Genomic DNA, 16,118 nt, shown 5'->3' with positions numbered 1-16,118 from the left:
ACGGTTTTTCTTTTTTTTTTTAATATCGTATAGATGAACGAAAAAATGGGTTGGCTGTATGTAAGAGCCGAGATGCATTAGCAGCCCGTAAATGTCCCACTGCTGGGATAAAGGCCTCCTCTCCCTTTGAGGAGAAGGTTTGGAGCATATTCCACCACGCTGCTCCAATGCGGGTTGGCGGAATACACATGTGGCAGAATTTCGTTGAAATTAGACCTAGTCATTATAACCACTGGGCCATCTCGGCTCCGAGTCGAGATGGCCCAATGGTTAGAACGCGTGCATCTTAACCGATGATTTCGGGTTCAAACCCAGGCAGGCACCACTGAAATTTCATGTGCTTAATTTGTGTTTATAATTCATCTCGTGCTCGGCGGTGAAGGAAAACATCGTGAGGAAACCTGCATGTGTCTAATTTCAACGAAATTCTGCCATATGTGTATTCCACTAACCCGCATTGCAGCTGCGTGGTGGAATATGCTCCAAACCTTTTCCTCAAGGGAGAGGAGGCCTTAGCCCAGCAATGGGAAATTTACAGGCTGCTAATGATGGTGGTCTAATGACCACCTAATAAAGATTAGTGCTGTAGCGTGGGGCTTTGTGCAAGCTCACTCAGGGAAGTACCACCCACTCTTATATGTTTTACCGTAAAGCAGCAATTCATCCAGTATTGTTGTGTTCCGGTTTGAAGGACGAGTTAGCCAGTGTTACATGCACAAGACTAACCAAATGTTCAATCATTACCATTAGTTTTTAAAAATTAAGTAATAATTAATCGTGTCAAAATAGAATTGTACCGCAAATATTTTTAATTTTAAAAACAGCTTCAGTAAAAAACACTATCTAAATTAAATAAACAAGGCCAAGTAAGAAAAAAAAAAGATTTTATCGCATGCAATTAACCATTCCCTCCAGGGAAATCCCCTAAATGGTACATTAATTAATGGCCCAGTTAATGGGTCGTCCGCCATCTTGCCAGACCTCATAAATTTATTAATTAACTCGGTAGAAGTGTTTCAACAATGCTTTTCCTGTTATCTTCATTTTGGGTAATTTTAGTGACTATCCTACCCCTAAAAGCCGACATGGCCCAGTGGATAGATCGCGTGCATCTTAACCGATGATTTCGGGTTCAAGCCCAGGCAGGCACCACTAAATTTTCATGTGCTTAATTTGTGTTTAGTTTAGTAAGGAAAACATCGTGAGGAAACCTACATGTATCTAATTTCAACGAAATTCTGCTACATGTTTATTCCACAAACCCGCATTGGAGAGCATGGTGGAATATGCTCCAAACCTTCTCCTCAAAGGGGGAGGAGGCCTTAGCCCAGCAGTGGGAAATTTACTGGCTGCTAATGTAATAAAATAAAAATCCTACCCCTTAAGATATTGCCATAAAATAGCCCTTATAGCGCGTCGTTGAAAATGTCCGGTTGGCGTCAATGACTTATGTCACTGTGCTACAGGCACAATTATCATGTCTTAGATAGTGTGGTTTGCGATTAATTGACGGATTAATTAACGGTTTATACTTACAGTGTCAGATTCTATAGGTGAAGTGTCATCTCTAGTAATTTTGTTTGCCTGATCTTGTAATAGTCAAATAAAAAAAACATTAGTTAAAAAAAACTGATACGTAAGTTTAATATTTATATATAGAAGTACTCTGCGCGGTTTCATCCACGTTCAACCTCTTTACTCTACAACTACAACAACAACTACAACCTTCAGCAAGAATCGGGCTGTCAAATACAGTAAATTTTATACAAATCCGACTTTAAGTTCCAGAGATTTGCGCAATCAAACAAACTAGCTATTTATTATATTAGTAGAGATAACTAGTTTCCGCCCGCGGTTTCGCTCCTTTTTTAGGGGTTGGTAGTCAGGTTGTATGCATAAAAAAGCCTATGCCCTTTCTTGAAGTTCAAACTAAATTTCATTAAATTCCATTCAGTGGTTCGGCCTTGAAAGAGCAATAGACAGACAGAGTTACTACATCCATAATATTATTAGTGATTATTCGTTTTTTTATTACAATATAAATAACAGAGAAGTCAAAACTAAACATATATATCATTAAACAGTTTTGTATAGTTTAATACGAGATGTGTAACGGAAATGAAAGATCTTATCTCATAAACAAGATACAGTTCTTACATCTGATTTTAAGCTTACGACGGCAAGTTCTTGTATATATAAAAAAAATATAATTAAAACAATTTGTGCATTTGATGCTGTTGTAATGAAAGTGTGTTTTTTGAAGATTACTTTGGAAGGCTTATTTGTATTGAAAAGAGAATGTGGTGGTTTCAATAATGGCCAACTTCCAATCACAAAGGGAGGGACACTTTTGAAGATAGTTTCGACGTTTAAATATAAAAAGTAGTTCTGAAACTAGCACGCAAACACATAGACAAGCTGTACAAATTTATATAATAATATAGTTAGTATTTGCCAAAATGTATTATGGACGCTTGGTGGGTGGCTTTGTACGCAACCTGGTTAAGTATCACCTTCTCACCTCATATTCTACCACAATAATATTTAGTATTGTTGTGTTCTGGTTTAACCTGCCTGATCATTCACCCTGAGTGAACCAGTTTAATTATAGGCACAAGGGACGTAAGATCTTAGTTCCCAATATTACAGGATAAGTTATGGCAGAGTATTGTTGATTTGAGGAATACACGAATATTTCTTACAGTAACAATTATTACAGGTAGTGGTGACTATCGTATATACGATGAAATAAAATTGAGTAAGCAAAGAAGCTCTTTGAAACATCCCTAGTATCGCCATTGCCAAACTGTTATATTTGTTTTTATAAAATAAATTATACAAAGTTCAAATTACTATTAATAGTAAGAAATTAAATGGATAATAAAGTCTCCATAAAACTCAAGCACAAATTCAGTTTTAAAACTTTAATAATGTCGTTAAGAGAAGTTTAGATTATCTATTGATTCTATGACACCAATAGAGATGTTGTCTTAAATAAAGAAACTACTTACTTCAATTAAAGATTCGATGCCTAATACAATTATTTTGGTGGTACTGAAGGTTCTTTTTCAATACTTATTAATTTAGTGAGTACTAGCTGAATCCGCGGCTTTACCCGAGAGATTTTTGTAAAACTTTACATAAATCACACAAACCGTAAAACCAGACTTTAACCAGAATTAAAAAAGTAGCCTTAACTGGACCTCAAACTATCTTTTTACCAAATTTCATCGAAATCGGTTCAGTGATATTAACGTGAAGAGGTAATAGACAGAGTTATTTTCACATTTATAATATTAGTACAGATAATTCGTTAACAGTTAAAAAATGACTATCAGGTTCGAAAAGTACCAAGAAGAAAAACGAAACGAATTCCTTTACAAGGTCATCCAGTGCAGGCTTATTACCAGACATCGCCTTGAAACTTGAATCATTGTGGCCTCCAAATGACATCTATCTTGAGGAGACTCGTACGAAGTCGTACCCTGGATCAGAATGAAGTCAGTATCATAACACGATTAAAACCAGCACAGTCAGCGCAGTATGTGACAATAAATTGAAATTCTGAACTATATATAAACTTCACAAAAAATCTTGTCAGCGCGATTCAGAACTTCCTTCTATAAGCACTGGATTAAATAATACATTTAGTAAGCCTATAAATAATGCAGTCATATGCTTGTCGTAAGTATAATTACCACAATATTTTAGTATTTTTTGTTCAATGATAGAATATCATATGTGTATTTATCTAGTCCAAATCAAAAGCGACTTTAAATGTATGTTTTTAAAGACACTTTTTAATTGTAACAAATCCGTCTTGACAGTTATACGAGAAGCAAATGTCAGGAATGTGGTGTGTAAACTATTTCCAGAAGAACCGACGAGAAAGACGATAGTTACTCTCTTAAGATAATTTTCATTAATTTTTGTTAATTACAAATAGCTTGCGTAAAAACAAACTTACTTTGTTATTCAATTTAAAATAGGAAGGTAAGTTATCTGGCAAACAGATCACACGATGGTAAGAGTTCACCACTACCCATAGTGTTTTCCTTGTGATATCATCCCTTACATCGCCTTTACCAACTTCCAAACATAATATGTTAAGCGTGTCTTAGTTGGAATGGCTCTCTCGTCCGTCAACCAGACTACAACAACAATAAGTACTCCTATTTCGCAGTAAAATATGAAATAAAGGGCTAATACCTACCCAGAAGCCCTTAAGGCTTTGTGCAAGCTATTGAAGTGGAAAAAATATATAGTATTATTTAATTATCAAATGGAAAATAATAATGGGTGTTTCTTAATCGCAGCGCAATTAAAACAGTATTAACAAACAGCCTTACGAGTGGGCTACGTTTATGTCGACACTTGAGCCCTTTTTTAGCTCCTACGTAATTTACAAAGACGACCTCCGTGGTCGAGTAGTGTGTACACCGCTTTTCATGGGTATGCCACTCCCCGGGTTCGATTCCCGGCCGAGTCGATCTAGAAAAAGTTCATTAGTTTTCTATGTTGTCGTTGGTCTGGGTGTTTTTGGTACCGTCGTTACTTCTGATTTTCCATAACACAAGTGCTACTTACATTGGGATCAGAGTAATGTATGTGTTGTCCAATAATTAATTTAATTTAATTTGACACATTTTCGTTGAGATTGGCCATACCCGAAATCATTTGGGGCAAACTACGAGTACGAAACGAGTAACTAACGAGTGTATTCTATTCGCGGTGGTAACCACTTTACATAAGGTCCATTTTCCCGTCCGCCTACTAATATCACAAAAAAAGACACAACGACCGATAGTTTAAACTTACCGATTGATAAATTAAAATCATTTATTAAAATACATTAATAAAAGAAGTATATTATGCAACGCAAGAAGATAAACAAGCGTGGAGCTAATAAAAATTAAATACATTTAACTTGCATCACTTTATTTGAAATGTTGATAAAGAGTAACAACTGAGTTTCTTGCCGGTTCATCTCGGTAGAGTCTACATTCGGACCGGTGATAGCTTTGCTCAATATAGTTTTGTGATATGACGATTCAAAAATGCTTGTAAAAATTTACTTGAATAACGTATATTTTGGTTTGATTTGATTAAGTTGTCCATTTAAATGGATCGAAATAGAATCGGAAGAGTATCGTAACCGTTAGAAATTGGTGGCATTGGCCCGATATGGACTGTATATACTACTAGCTGTGCCCGCACCTTCGTGCGCGTTTGAAAAATAGTTACTTTTGTAGCCTAATTTACTCCTTATTACATCAGCTATCTGAAAGTCCCGTCAAATTATGTCAACCCGTTCCAGAGATTAGCCAGAACAAACAGGCAGAAAAAAATTGTACAAAAATGTTTTTTTAATACACATGCACTTAGTAAAAAGCGGTCATTTTAATATTACAAACAGACATTCCAATTTTATTATATGTATAGATATAAGCTTTAGTTTACGATTTATTGTTCGAATAAAAATTTGAATTCTATTACACTTTCCAAATCTAAATTCGGTTTACTGTTTGGAATCCGAATTATAATATTCGTATTGATAGCCTCTATAATTAGAATAAAAACATTTGACGTTACGAAGAAAACTAATGAAATGCATAATTAACTTGAACTCATTGAAATCCAAGTTTAATATAAAACTTAAGCGAGTTATATCACATCGATGATATGGAACTTGATCGTATAGGGAACCTGTTTACAAAAATATAACAAAATCAAAACACGATTACACTTCCGTAGCCCGAATGTACTTTATATTAAACATATATATATGTGTGTATCACATCTGTTCGTCTGCTACACCTGCGGCTATCGACCTGTCGCTTTTTACTCCTAAACCGGTCGTAATGACGCGATGGACGGTGTCATGCAATCATCATTGCAAGTTCATTTTAATATTTTTTTTTTATATCATCATGGAATATACGCTGACAGTTTAGTAAAAATATATTTTAACTGAAAGTTGTGGGTTCAAATAAATCAACAGTGAAGAAAAGTTTATGATTGAAAATATGTAACGATCGTTGTTTGACGGAGTCCCGTTTGGATTATGAGATTAAACAGTGCTGGGTAGATTTAAATTCAAATATATTTATTCGACATAGACGCATTGCAGTTTCTTATTCATAGTCAAAATTCTACCACCGGTTCAGTAAGAAACACCTCAGACCTGAAAGAAACTCCAAATAAATATATTTAGATGTTTGTATAAATTAAGTTCATCGTACCTAGCTTGACTTCTATTAATTCCATTAATTTATTACTATTATATGCAAGCCTCGTCTTTTTTTAGGTCTCGGTCGAAAGATCGGAGCATTCGTAAGCAATGACAGTAAATATTTACATAATATTAAATTATATAAAACCTTTTTTGTAAATAGTTATCCTCTTTAGATATCACGATAATATAAGTACAAAATCTTTTCATTATTAAAGTATGACAGTGTTATCACCCAAAAAAAATTAGGTAATATAATTACTTGCTTTACATATATATTATAATTAAAACAATTCATACAATTATAATTTATTATTAGAAATTTGAATAACAATATTATAATTCGTATCGTGGGAAGAATTCAACGCTGGCACCCTCTTGCATAACGCTGTCCAGTAACTCGCTTCACCGGACGTAGGAAGGTTTTTTTTTTTCGTTTTGCGACATCAATGCCTTGTCTATTCGTTATCTTTCTGATAGATAGTAAATAGTGTGGATGTATATTATTTATATATGTTTTAGCTTTTAACCTTTAGATATTATCATTTATTTTTTTGTACTCATAATATATTTTGTTTGAGTTTTCTTTTTTTAATCATAACGAATATAGTTGATTTTTATGTATAATTTATAGATATAGATGACTAAATTTTACCCGCGGTGCCGGTTGTGTTTTAATCTTTAAAAAGTAACCTATATCTTTCCTTGGGGTTCAAGCTTGTTTCCTATAGTTTCATAACATTTGTTCAGTGGTTTGGGCGCGAAAGTGCAACAGACAGACCGAGTTTCGCATTTGTTATATTAGTATTGATTAATATGTAATATATTTTATGTAAAATGTTTTAGGCTTCTTCTCGGTAGGATTCACTATCGGATCTGGAAGCTTTACTTTTAAACCTTCTTGAAAAATAATGACTTAAAGTCAGAAAAGATTCTGTATTTTTTTTTTTATTGTTTGTCATAATTTTTTTAATATCAATTGGTTCTATAACAGCCAAACACAGTATTATTGTGTTGCGTGTATCGTAAAAGAGATAAGCAGGCACAAGTTACAAGACATTATAGATCACAGGATTTACCTTGCATTGATGATTTAAGAGATAGTTACTATTTAATATAAATCATATAATACCAAAAACTTAACAGTAGATGACCCAAAAGTCAGTCAGCCCAAAACCCGATAATAAGTTCTGATGTAGTCTTATTTAGATTATTTTCTTGGAAATACCCTGATTCAAATGTTTAGGATATACAGACGCTGGAAGGACACATAGCTGTGCTGAGCAAGAAGAACGCTCAAATCGTTGTTTTGAAATGAAACATAATCTTCTACCTCTGTTACTCTCCTCTACCTTAAGGTTTCCTGCCTTATCTTTAATGAATGTGACTTATGAATGTGTTTATTACTGTACAATAAAGACTATTTGAATTTTATTTGATTGCACTTTAAGCGAAATGAATACTAATAAGTTTAAAAGTAAATATAAAAAAAAATTGTAAACAAAATAAACACATTTTAATTTACTTAATATATATTTATTAATTATTGACTGACTTACAACGCACTGCTTAAACCAGTGGAGATACCGATGACAATTTGCACAGGGATTCATTATGGAACTTAACTCCTAAAGTGATGAGAGTTCGAAATTTAAAAAAAAACATGGAAATGGAATGGTTTTTTTTTTAAAAAAAAAAAGCACCAACATAGTATTTTTTCATGGAGTACAATTATAAAAAATATTTTAAGCAATAGTAATAATATACGTACAACGGTTTTAATTTTACAAAATAATGTTTGATCCCCCAGTTTTCGTTCATTGCTAGACGTGTCGTTCTGACGGTTTCTCGGCCACGGCAGCTACTCTCAATACAGCCAACTACGCAGGACGTTATAGCACACAATCATGTGTGTGTGCAAACACAGGCTCTCATAATCCGATAAGACGACAAATCCAACACGATCGTAAAAATTAAAAGTTTAGTTTAGTTTAAGTACTAAAAACCGTAATAACTGCTAATCGGTGCAACCTGAGGTTTGAACCTAAGACCTCGGGATTTGCGGCTTTATATCTAGCCACTTCGATGTCTTGATAAAAGTCTACTTGAATAAAGGATTTTTTTGATTTCATTTCATTTGACTAGACCAACGAGACTGTCAAATACTGGACGCCATTGAATCCAGCATTTATTTGAAGTACAAAATTTGATTTAATTGTATCGAAACATTCCACTTAATTTATACTGAATTATTTCGTCTTATCGTTGAGTTGTATGAACTTTTAATTAAATTTGAATTAAGAAATCAATACAAAAATAATTTTATCTCAATTTATTTAAATATACGTTAGTTGCTTATCTATATCTATACTAATACTATATATCTAATATATTATATACATATATATACTATTTTTTTTTCACTGGTAGAAATCTGTATTATATGGGGTTAAAATTATTATTTATTTATCAAGTATATAATTTATTTATTAATAAATTGCCCTCCTGCGAAGAAGGGGAGGGTCACAAGGTTGTACATATCGTTGATTTAAATACGTACTAAGTAAATAAATGTTACTTAATACTATAAACATTTTTTTTAAGGCAACAAACAATGATATGACACTTATTAAACATATACAACATTACATACATCAGCTTTCCACTGATACTAATTACACATTTATTAAAATTAAAAAAATACATAAAATCAAATAGGTAACATTATACAATTAATGAGATCAATAAACATACTAAGGGAAATCTTAAACAATTATAAATTAAGTTAAAGTAAAGGCTAACTACATCACAAACATCTTAGTTAGTTCGCCTGAATAAATACGAATCGGTGCTAGCTTACATCGATAAATATTATTTTATTACATATTGTGATTAATACACATCAACAGTTTGGCTAAACTTTTACTTTGGTTTGGCACTTAGCGTAAAGAGATCATTGTTGTGGTTTCCCTGGTTACCCTGCCCCTGGTACCTGGGTAGAATAAAAAATAAAAAAAAATGCCGTCGAAATACGGTTTTACACACGCATGTACACTGTAATATCGGATGCACAAATAGCCGTCAATATTTATACAAGTCTCTAGGATGTGTTGTATCGTGTGCAAATGTATCGATATCGATAAATATCTAGACGTTGATAGCTTATATCCTGGTTGTGGTGTTTATTTTCGACGTAAATTAAAAATCTACTAATAATACCAGAGATAGTACACTAGACACAATCGATAAGTTATTGTTTTTATTTACATCCTATAGATAGGTAGACTGTTAAATTGGCCACCTGATACTATGGGGTCACCATCGACTGTAGCCAACAAAGCACATAACCATCTCTTAAAACCTTAATGTGTTACAAACTCTTTTTCCCGCCCGTGTCCCAATCTTTTTTTTTCATGGTATAGATTGGCGGACGAGCAAATGGACCACCGGATCGTAAGTGGTCACCACCGCCCATAAACAATGACGCTGTAAGAAATATTAATCTTTCCATCTTCGCCTTATATCCTTTGTGCCTGTGGTTACACTGGCTCACTCATCCTTCAAAATGGATCACAATAATACTGAGTAGGTACTGCTGTTTGGTGGTAGAATATTTGATGAGTGGGTGGTACCTACCCAGGCGGACTTGGACAAAGCCCTACCACCTATTTGGGATCGACGAGCGTGTCTTTTCCTTCCATTCTCTTTTATTATTCGTCATCTGATCGTTCACATCCATCTCTCTCATATTCCTCACACACTCCATCCATGTCTTCTTAGGTCGTCCTCTTTCCCTCCCTCCCTCTACGTCAATGCTTCAACGACCTTGCAAATTAAGATGTTATCTTGTAAAACATTTGATGAGTACTTATTCAATCAGACTTGCATAAGCCACCTACCACCTACCACCAAACAAATAACGGTGTCCATTTAAACATGAAAAGTAATTACAACATTTATAAAAGACTAATTAAACTCTATTACGTAAACAAAACTCAAAATGTTTCAATTCAAAATCCAATGGCGGAGTAATAGTGTGGAATGCAATGCTTTTAAATAAACTCAAATGTTCATACGTTCTGTTTTTGGTGAAATATATTTCAAAATACACAAACGTTTTAATGTAACCTGTTTATTTATAAACTAGGGTTTAACTCGCGTACGGATGAATTTAATCCGAATATTAATTTCAAGCGTGTCACGTCAGTAGTCTAAATTTAAAACAAGTGACACTGAAAAGTACAGCTAATTTATACTAATAGCGTAAGCCGATTTGTCCCAGTGATTATGGGACGATAGCTGCACGTAAAAATCGGTAATGGTCTCGTTTTGAAGAGCTCCAGTTATAGATGTGCAGAAAAATAAAGAGGATTGCAATTTACTAAATTGTTACGATTTAACAATTAATTAATTTTAGAGAGCGGTACTAAGAAAGGAAAACAAAATTTATAGTCAATGGTTTTCGACAAACTGCAATCAAACTGAACTAACGTATCTTTCTTTCTTTTTTCTTTTTATACGAGCTCAGCTCGTTGGCCACCTATCATATAAAAAGCTCACCTGACGAGGCTCACCTGATGGAAAGTGACTATCCCCCATGGACATCTGCAACACCGGGGGGCTTGCAGATTCGTATACTATTTGATATTTAAATTTCATTCAAAAGAGGTTTCATCATTTTGGCCGAAAATGTAGATGTGACTTGCAGTTTACAATTAAATTAATTTAAAAAAAAATTGTCATAGGTTTCGAAATTACTAAACAGTCTTTTGAAAAAACGCCAAGTTTCGCGGTGACTCACTAGTTAAATATGTATTAATATTAAATACTAAAAAACTTCGTCAAACGTTGGATTTTTCTGGGATAAATTTTATGTATATTTGTTTAGTCTTTTTTTTTAAGTTCGTCTAATGTTTCCTATCAATGTATCTCTGTGAGTTTTTAAGACTATTGACGATTTTCTCGTAGAGCAGTTTTAGTAAGTTTATGCAATATTAGTCTTAAACAAAAAATCAATAAGGATGTGAAAACTATTATTCCACGTGGGGATAACCTCAAAAATGCTTTATTAAATGCTGGCTGCTATCAAACTGCCTACATACTGTTATTTTATTTCATTAAACGCAATATTTTTTATTTTTCTTTTATGTAATAAGGTAGGTGGACCGGCAATAGGGCCACCTGATGTTAAGTGGTCACCACCGCCCATAGACATTGGCGCTGTTAGAAATATTAACCATACCTTCGCCAATGCGCCACCAACCTTAAAAAATTAAGATTTTGTTAGGTCATGTCCCTTGTGCCAGTAGTTACACTGACTCACTTAGCCTTCAGCATATCGCTGCTTGGCGGCAGAATATCTCATGAGTGGGTGGGACCTACCCAGATGGGTTTGCACTAAGCCCTACCCCAAGTAAAGTCTAATCAAGTGTAGGGTATGTAGATAATGAAGTAATTAAAAAAAAAAAAATACCTTTATAAATCATTACTTCTAAATTACTGATTCTCGTGGAACATAATATATTAAGTTATATGTTTTCTTTAAATGCTAACGATGCCTTTTAAAAAATATATTTTATACTATTGATGCCATTGCCACTATTGATGGACCATCCTGTAACTACTGAATTTATTTTATGGGTTCTTCTCGGTAAAATCTGCAGCCTGAACCGGTAGCTGTACGTTTATTATAGTTCTGTAAAATGACTATTTAATAGTACTTGTGGAAGCCTACTTGGATAGACTATATTTTGATTTTGATTTGATGCCTAGGCATTAAAATTAGGCATTAGGCATCTCGTGAACAAAATAATACTTTTTTAATCTCTGGGAGAGCCCTTAATACCTGAATACTAGACACAATCAATAATTATTACCTTTCCGGAAGAGCACACACTGTATATCACTTGTAAATAATAAGCTTCTTTGATGGATGTTTTAAATTGTATCTTTAATAATATTGTTAAAGAGCCGAGATGGCCCAGTGGTTAGAACGCGTGCATCTTATCCGATGATTTCGGGTTCAAACCCAGGCTGGCACCACTGAATTTTCATGTTTTTAATTTGTGTTTATAATTCATCTCGTGCTCGGCGGTGAAGGAAAACATCGTGAGGAAACCTGCATGTGTCTAATTTCAACAAAATTCTGCCACATGTGTATTCCGCCAACCCGCATTGGAGCAGCGTGGTGGAATATGCTCCAAGCTCCAAACCTTCTCCTCAAAGGGAGAGGAGGCCTTTAGCCCAGCAATGGGAAAATTTACAGGCTGCTAATGCAAATAATGCTAACGCTCGGAAACCTAAAGCTGTTAGCAATAAAATTACTGTTCACGATATCTGTTTTCGTCTAAGACAGACGTCGTGTAGTATTGTATATATGTTTTCGGGTGCTGTGTGAAGAGTCATAATATATATTTTTTTTGCTTGTAAAACGGTTCGTGTCTGAATACCTGTATAGATATAATACGAAATACCGAGAACTGATATATTTCTGAACCGTTACGTAAGAAAGCAGTTGTTTTCGTGATAAAAACCACTATAAAAACATTGATCATTTCAGAACGACTTATAAACTTGTAGTGAGAACTCGTATCTATAGTTCGGACCATTTTTGTTGCACGATTTTTCTTGTGACTATGGTTTTAGAATTTTCATTTCTTTTATAGTGCAGTATAGGTAGGTAGGACGGATAAAAAGGTGACCTGATGGTAAGTGGTCACCACCATCCATCCATCACATTGGTGCTATAAGTTTTTTTTTTTTTACATCACCAATGTGCCACAAACCTTGGGAGCTAAGATGTTATGTCCCTTATGCCTGTAGTTATACTGGCTCACTCACCCTTCAACCGGAACACAATAATACGAAGTATTGTTCTTTGGGGATATATAATCTGATGAGTGGGCGGTACCTTCCTAGGCGGGCTTGCACAAAGTTCCACCACCAAGTTAACTAATTATTATTTATTCAAGCAAGCTCATAAAAATACTCTTGAATCGTCATATTGCAGTTTCGAATAAAAGTAACGCGACCATCGTTTCCGAAAGTAGATTCTACAGAGAAGAACCGGCAAGAAACTTAATAGTTACTATTTTCCACAATTTTAATTAGAGAGTTTTTGTAATAAAGTACAATTAAATTTAAAAAGAAATTACATAGATATAATATTTTTTTCACGGTTTGAAGTGAAGTCGAACTGGGGTCTTTATACCACTACATGTTAAGTCTAGTTGTTGTTTTTTTATGTCAAAAGGTGGCAAACGAGCAGGAGGCTCACCTGATGGAAAGTGACTACCACTGCCCATGGACATCTGCAACATCGGGGGGCTTGCAGGTGCGTTGCCGGCCTTTCAGAAAAGAGTACGCTCTTTTCTTGAAGGTTCCCAAGTCGTATCGTAGTGGTTGTGCGAGGCAGAAAATGTCTTAAAAATCGCGCTGTTGTGGATTTTCGGACATTTAGGTGGTGCGGGTGATATCTGCAATTTCGACGAGATGTCCGAAGGTGAAATTCAGCAGCCGGGATTAATCCGAACAATTCCTCGGAATATTCCCCGTGATAAATTCTGTAGAAAATGCAGAGCGATCCAACATGTTATATATAAATATATTCGAATTTAGAATATTATTTTGGGAGTGATTGCAAAATAATTGAGGACTACAAAGTATTACTGTTTGGCGGTAGAATACATCATGATAGGTGGTACTTAAAATAGCTATACCTATTACTATTAATCATTATATTTTTATTTATCGAAATTACATTTGTATCGTTATAAAGCATATATAAATAAATACAGTTATATTTTAAGTTGTTAAAGCAAATACTCTTCTGATGAAAGTCGGTAAAACCAGACTATGAATAGTGCATAGATTAGACACGTTTGTATCCAGTTCTGATATCATTACCTTACGCAGACAACGTCACATACTTGAAATAAAAGCTTTACTATAAAGACGACACGGGACTGGGCAGTATACAGCATAGGTTTATCCGTAAGTATTAATTTGTACAGTTAAAATGGCTTCTGAAATTAAACCCAAGCTTCTAAATTTAAATTTTGAAGTAGTGTTGTATTAAGTCCACAGTCCACCAGTGTGTACCCTGGGCAACGGGGCTGGCTAAGACTGCTGCGGAGGGATGCCGGCGGGGCTGCTCCTGGTAAGTCTCTCAGCAGGGCGGACCATGTGAGGGCTCGTTGGCAAGGGATTGGGAGGGCTCGCTACTAGAGCCTCCCAGGTGTTTTGCACCGGCGGTCAGCGGCGGAGCCAACCATCTTATCCGCCGCAGGGGGTCAGCTTCGTTGACGCCCAGCCTCCAGTGGCGGACTCGGGGGAGATCGTCACATTACGACATGGAGGATGAGGGGGCACGCACTAGGCGCGCCTTCCGTGTATTCAGCCGCTGGTGGGCCCGCGGTTGCATGCCAAGGGCGATCCCGTTGCCTCACCACTCGGCGGCATGGTGGAAACACGAGGATGGTTTTATTATATTTATATTTAATATACCTAATTGAATAGAATAAAAATAAAAATGAAGAATTACAAATAATTTAATTTATTATTTATTTATGACTAGTTTTCGTTTGCTCATCAGATATTCTACCGCCAAACAGCAGTACTCAGTATTGTTGTGTTTGTCGGTGTGTCGGTTTGTAGGGTGAGTGAACCAGTGTAACTACTGGCACAAGGGACATAACATCTTAGTTACCAAAGTTCGATGGCGCATTGGTGATGTAAGGTATGATTAATATTTCTTATATCGCCATTGTCAATGGTGGTGACCACTTACCATCAGGTGGCCCATTTGCTCATCCGCCTACATATATAAAAAAAGTAACTTAAGTTCAAGCTTGCTTCATAACAAATTTCATCAGAATCGGTTAAGTCGTTTGACTGTGAAAGATTAACAGACAGAGTTATTTCCCATTTATAACGTTACTATAGATTAGGAGTTAATTCTTTAAAATGTAATAAATATTTATGCAAGAGCTCTCAACGTTTCCGTAGTGTAGCGGTTATCACGTGTGCTTCACACGCACAAGGTCCCCGGTTCGATCCCGGGCGGAAACAAATTATTATCATATTCAATGACATGATTTTTAAACATTTGATTTCAATATTTTTTTTCGCACTCGCAGTTTTTGAGCGATACCTTAGTCGTTTATAAAAAAGCAAGTTCGCAAGTTAAACAAAAGCCTTGATCTGAAGATTTACTAGTTAACCAGATAGCATGGTTCAGATAAATGTAATATATTTAAAAATATATGTCAAAGGATTATATTTAAACCTTTAAAATGCCACACACGATGTGTACAATGAAGATTTTTTTACATAATATAGCACATTTAGCCTGAAATGAATAAGTGGCATTGCCTATAATAATTATAAAATTTAATACAAGCAGTAAATAGCGTGATAACGTAAGTTTAAAAAATGATACCCATGAGATACGAAGTGACTTCCAGAATTACTCGAAAGCACAGTTATATACTGGAAATATATTTATGCCGCTGGTGGCGGGCTGCACAAGACCGGTCGTTGTGGCGATCTTTGGGACAGGCCCATGTCCAGCAGTGGACGTCCTAGACTATTTTTTTTTACATTATTAATAATTATTATTTTACCAGTCAATCATTAATTAGTAAGTATTGAAGACGACGTGATGCCACGATAATGAGAACCCTATATAGGATCATTTCTTATTATTAATCATTTTCATGACGCATTCGCTTTAACAATATGACCGCAAAACGTTCAAAAATGTTGTCAAGTGCGAGTTAAAAAGGCCAAGAAATGTTATTGTGTTAAAATATTACAATATAACGATTTTTTTAGATGATACCGCATTGAGGATGAAAAGGTTGCCCCCGGCGCGATTTCATAAAAG

The 16,118-nt window shown here is 34.9% G+C and overlaps 1 non-coding gene across 1 annotated transcript; it reads left to right on the top strand.

Annotated features, from left to right (window-relative positions):
* Positions 1–15,228: 15,228 nt before the first annotated feature.
* Trnav-cac lies at positions 15,229–15,301 on the top strand. The gene has a single exon. It is a non-coding gene; the product is annotated as a tRNA-Val (tRNA).
* Positions 15,302–16,118: the final 817 nt, after the last annotated feature.

This window comes from Vanessa atalanta, chromosome 26 (genome assembly GCF_905147765.1).
Source record: "Vanessa atalanta chromosome 26, ilVanAtal1.2, whole genome shotgun sequence".
Lineage (NCBI taxonomy): Eukaryota > Metazoa > Arthropoda > Insecta > Lepidoptera > Nymphalidae > Vanessa > Vanessa atalanta.
Note: the sequence above shows the minus strand (reverse complement) of the source record. Positions and strands in the feature narration are given on the sequence as shown.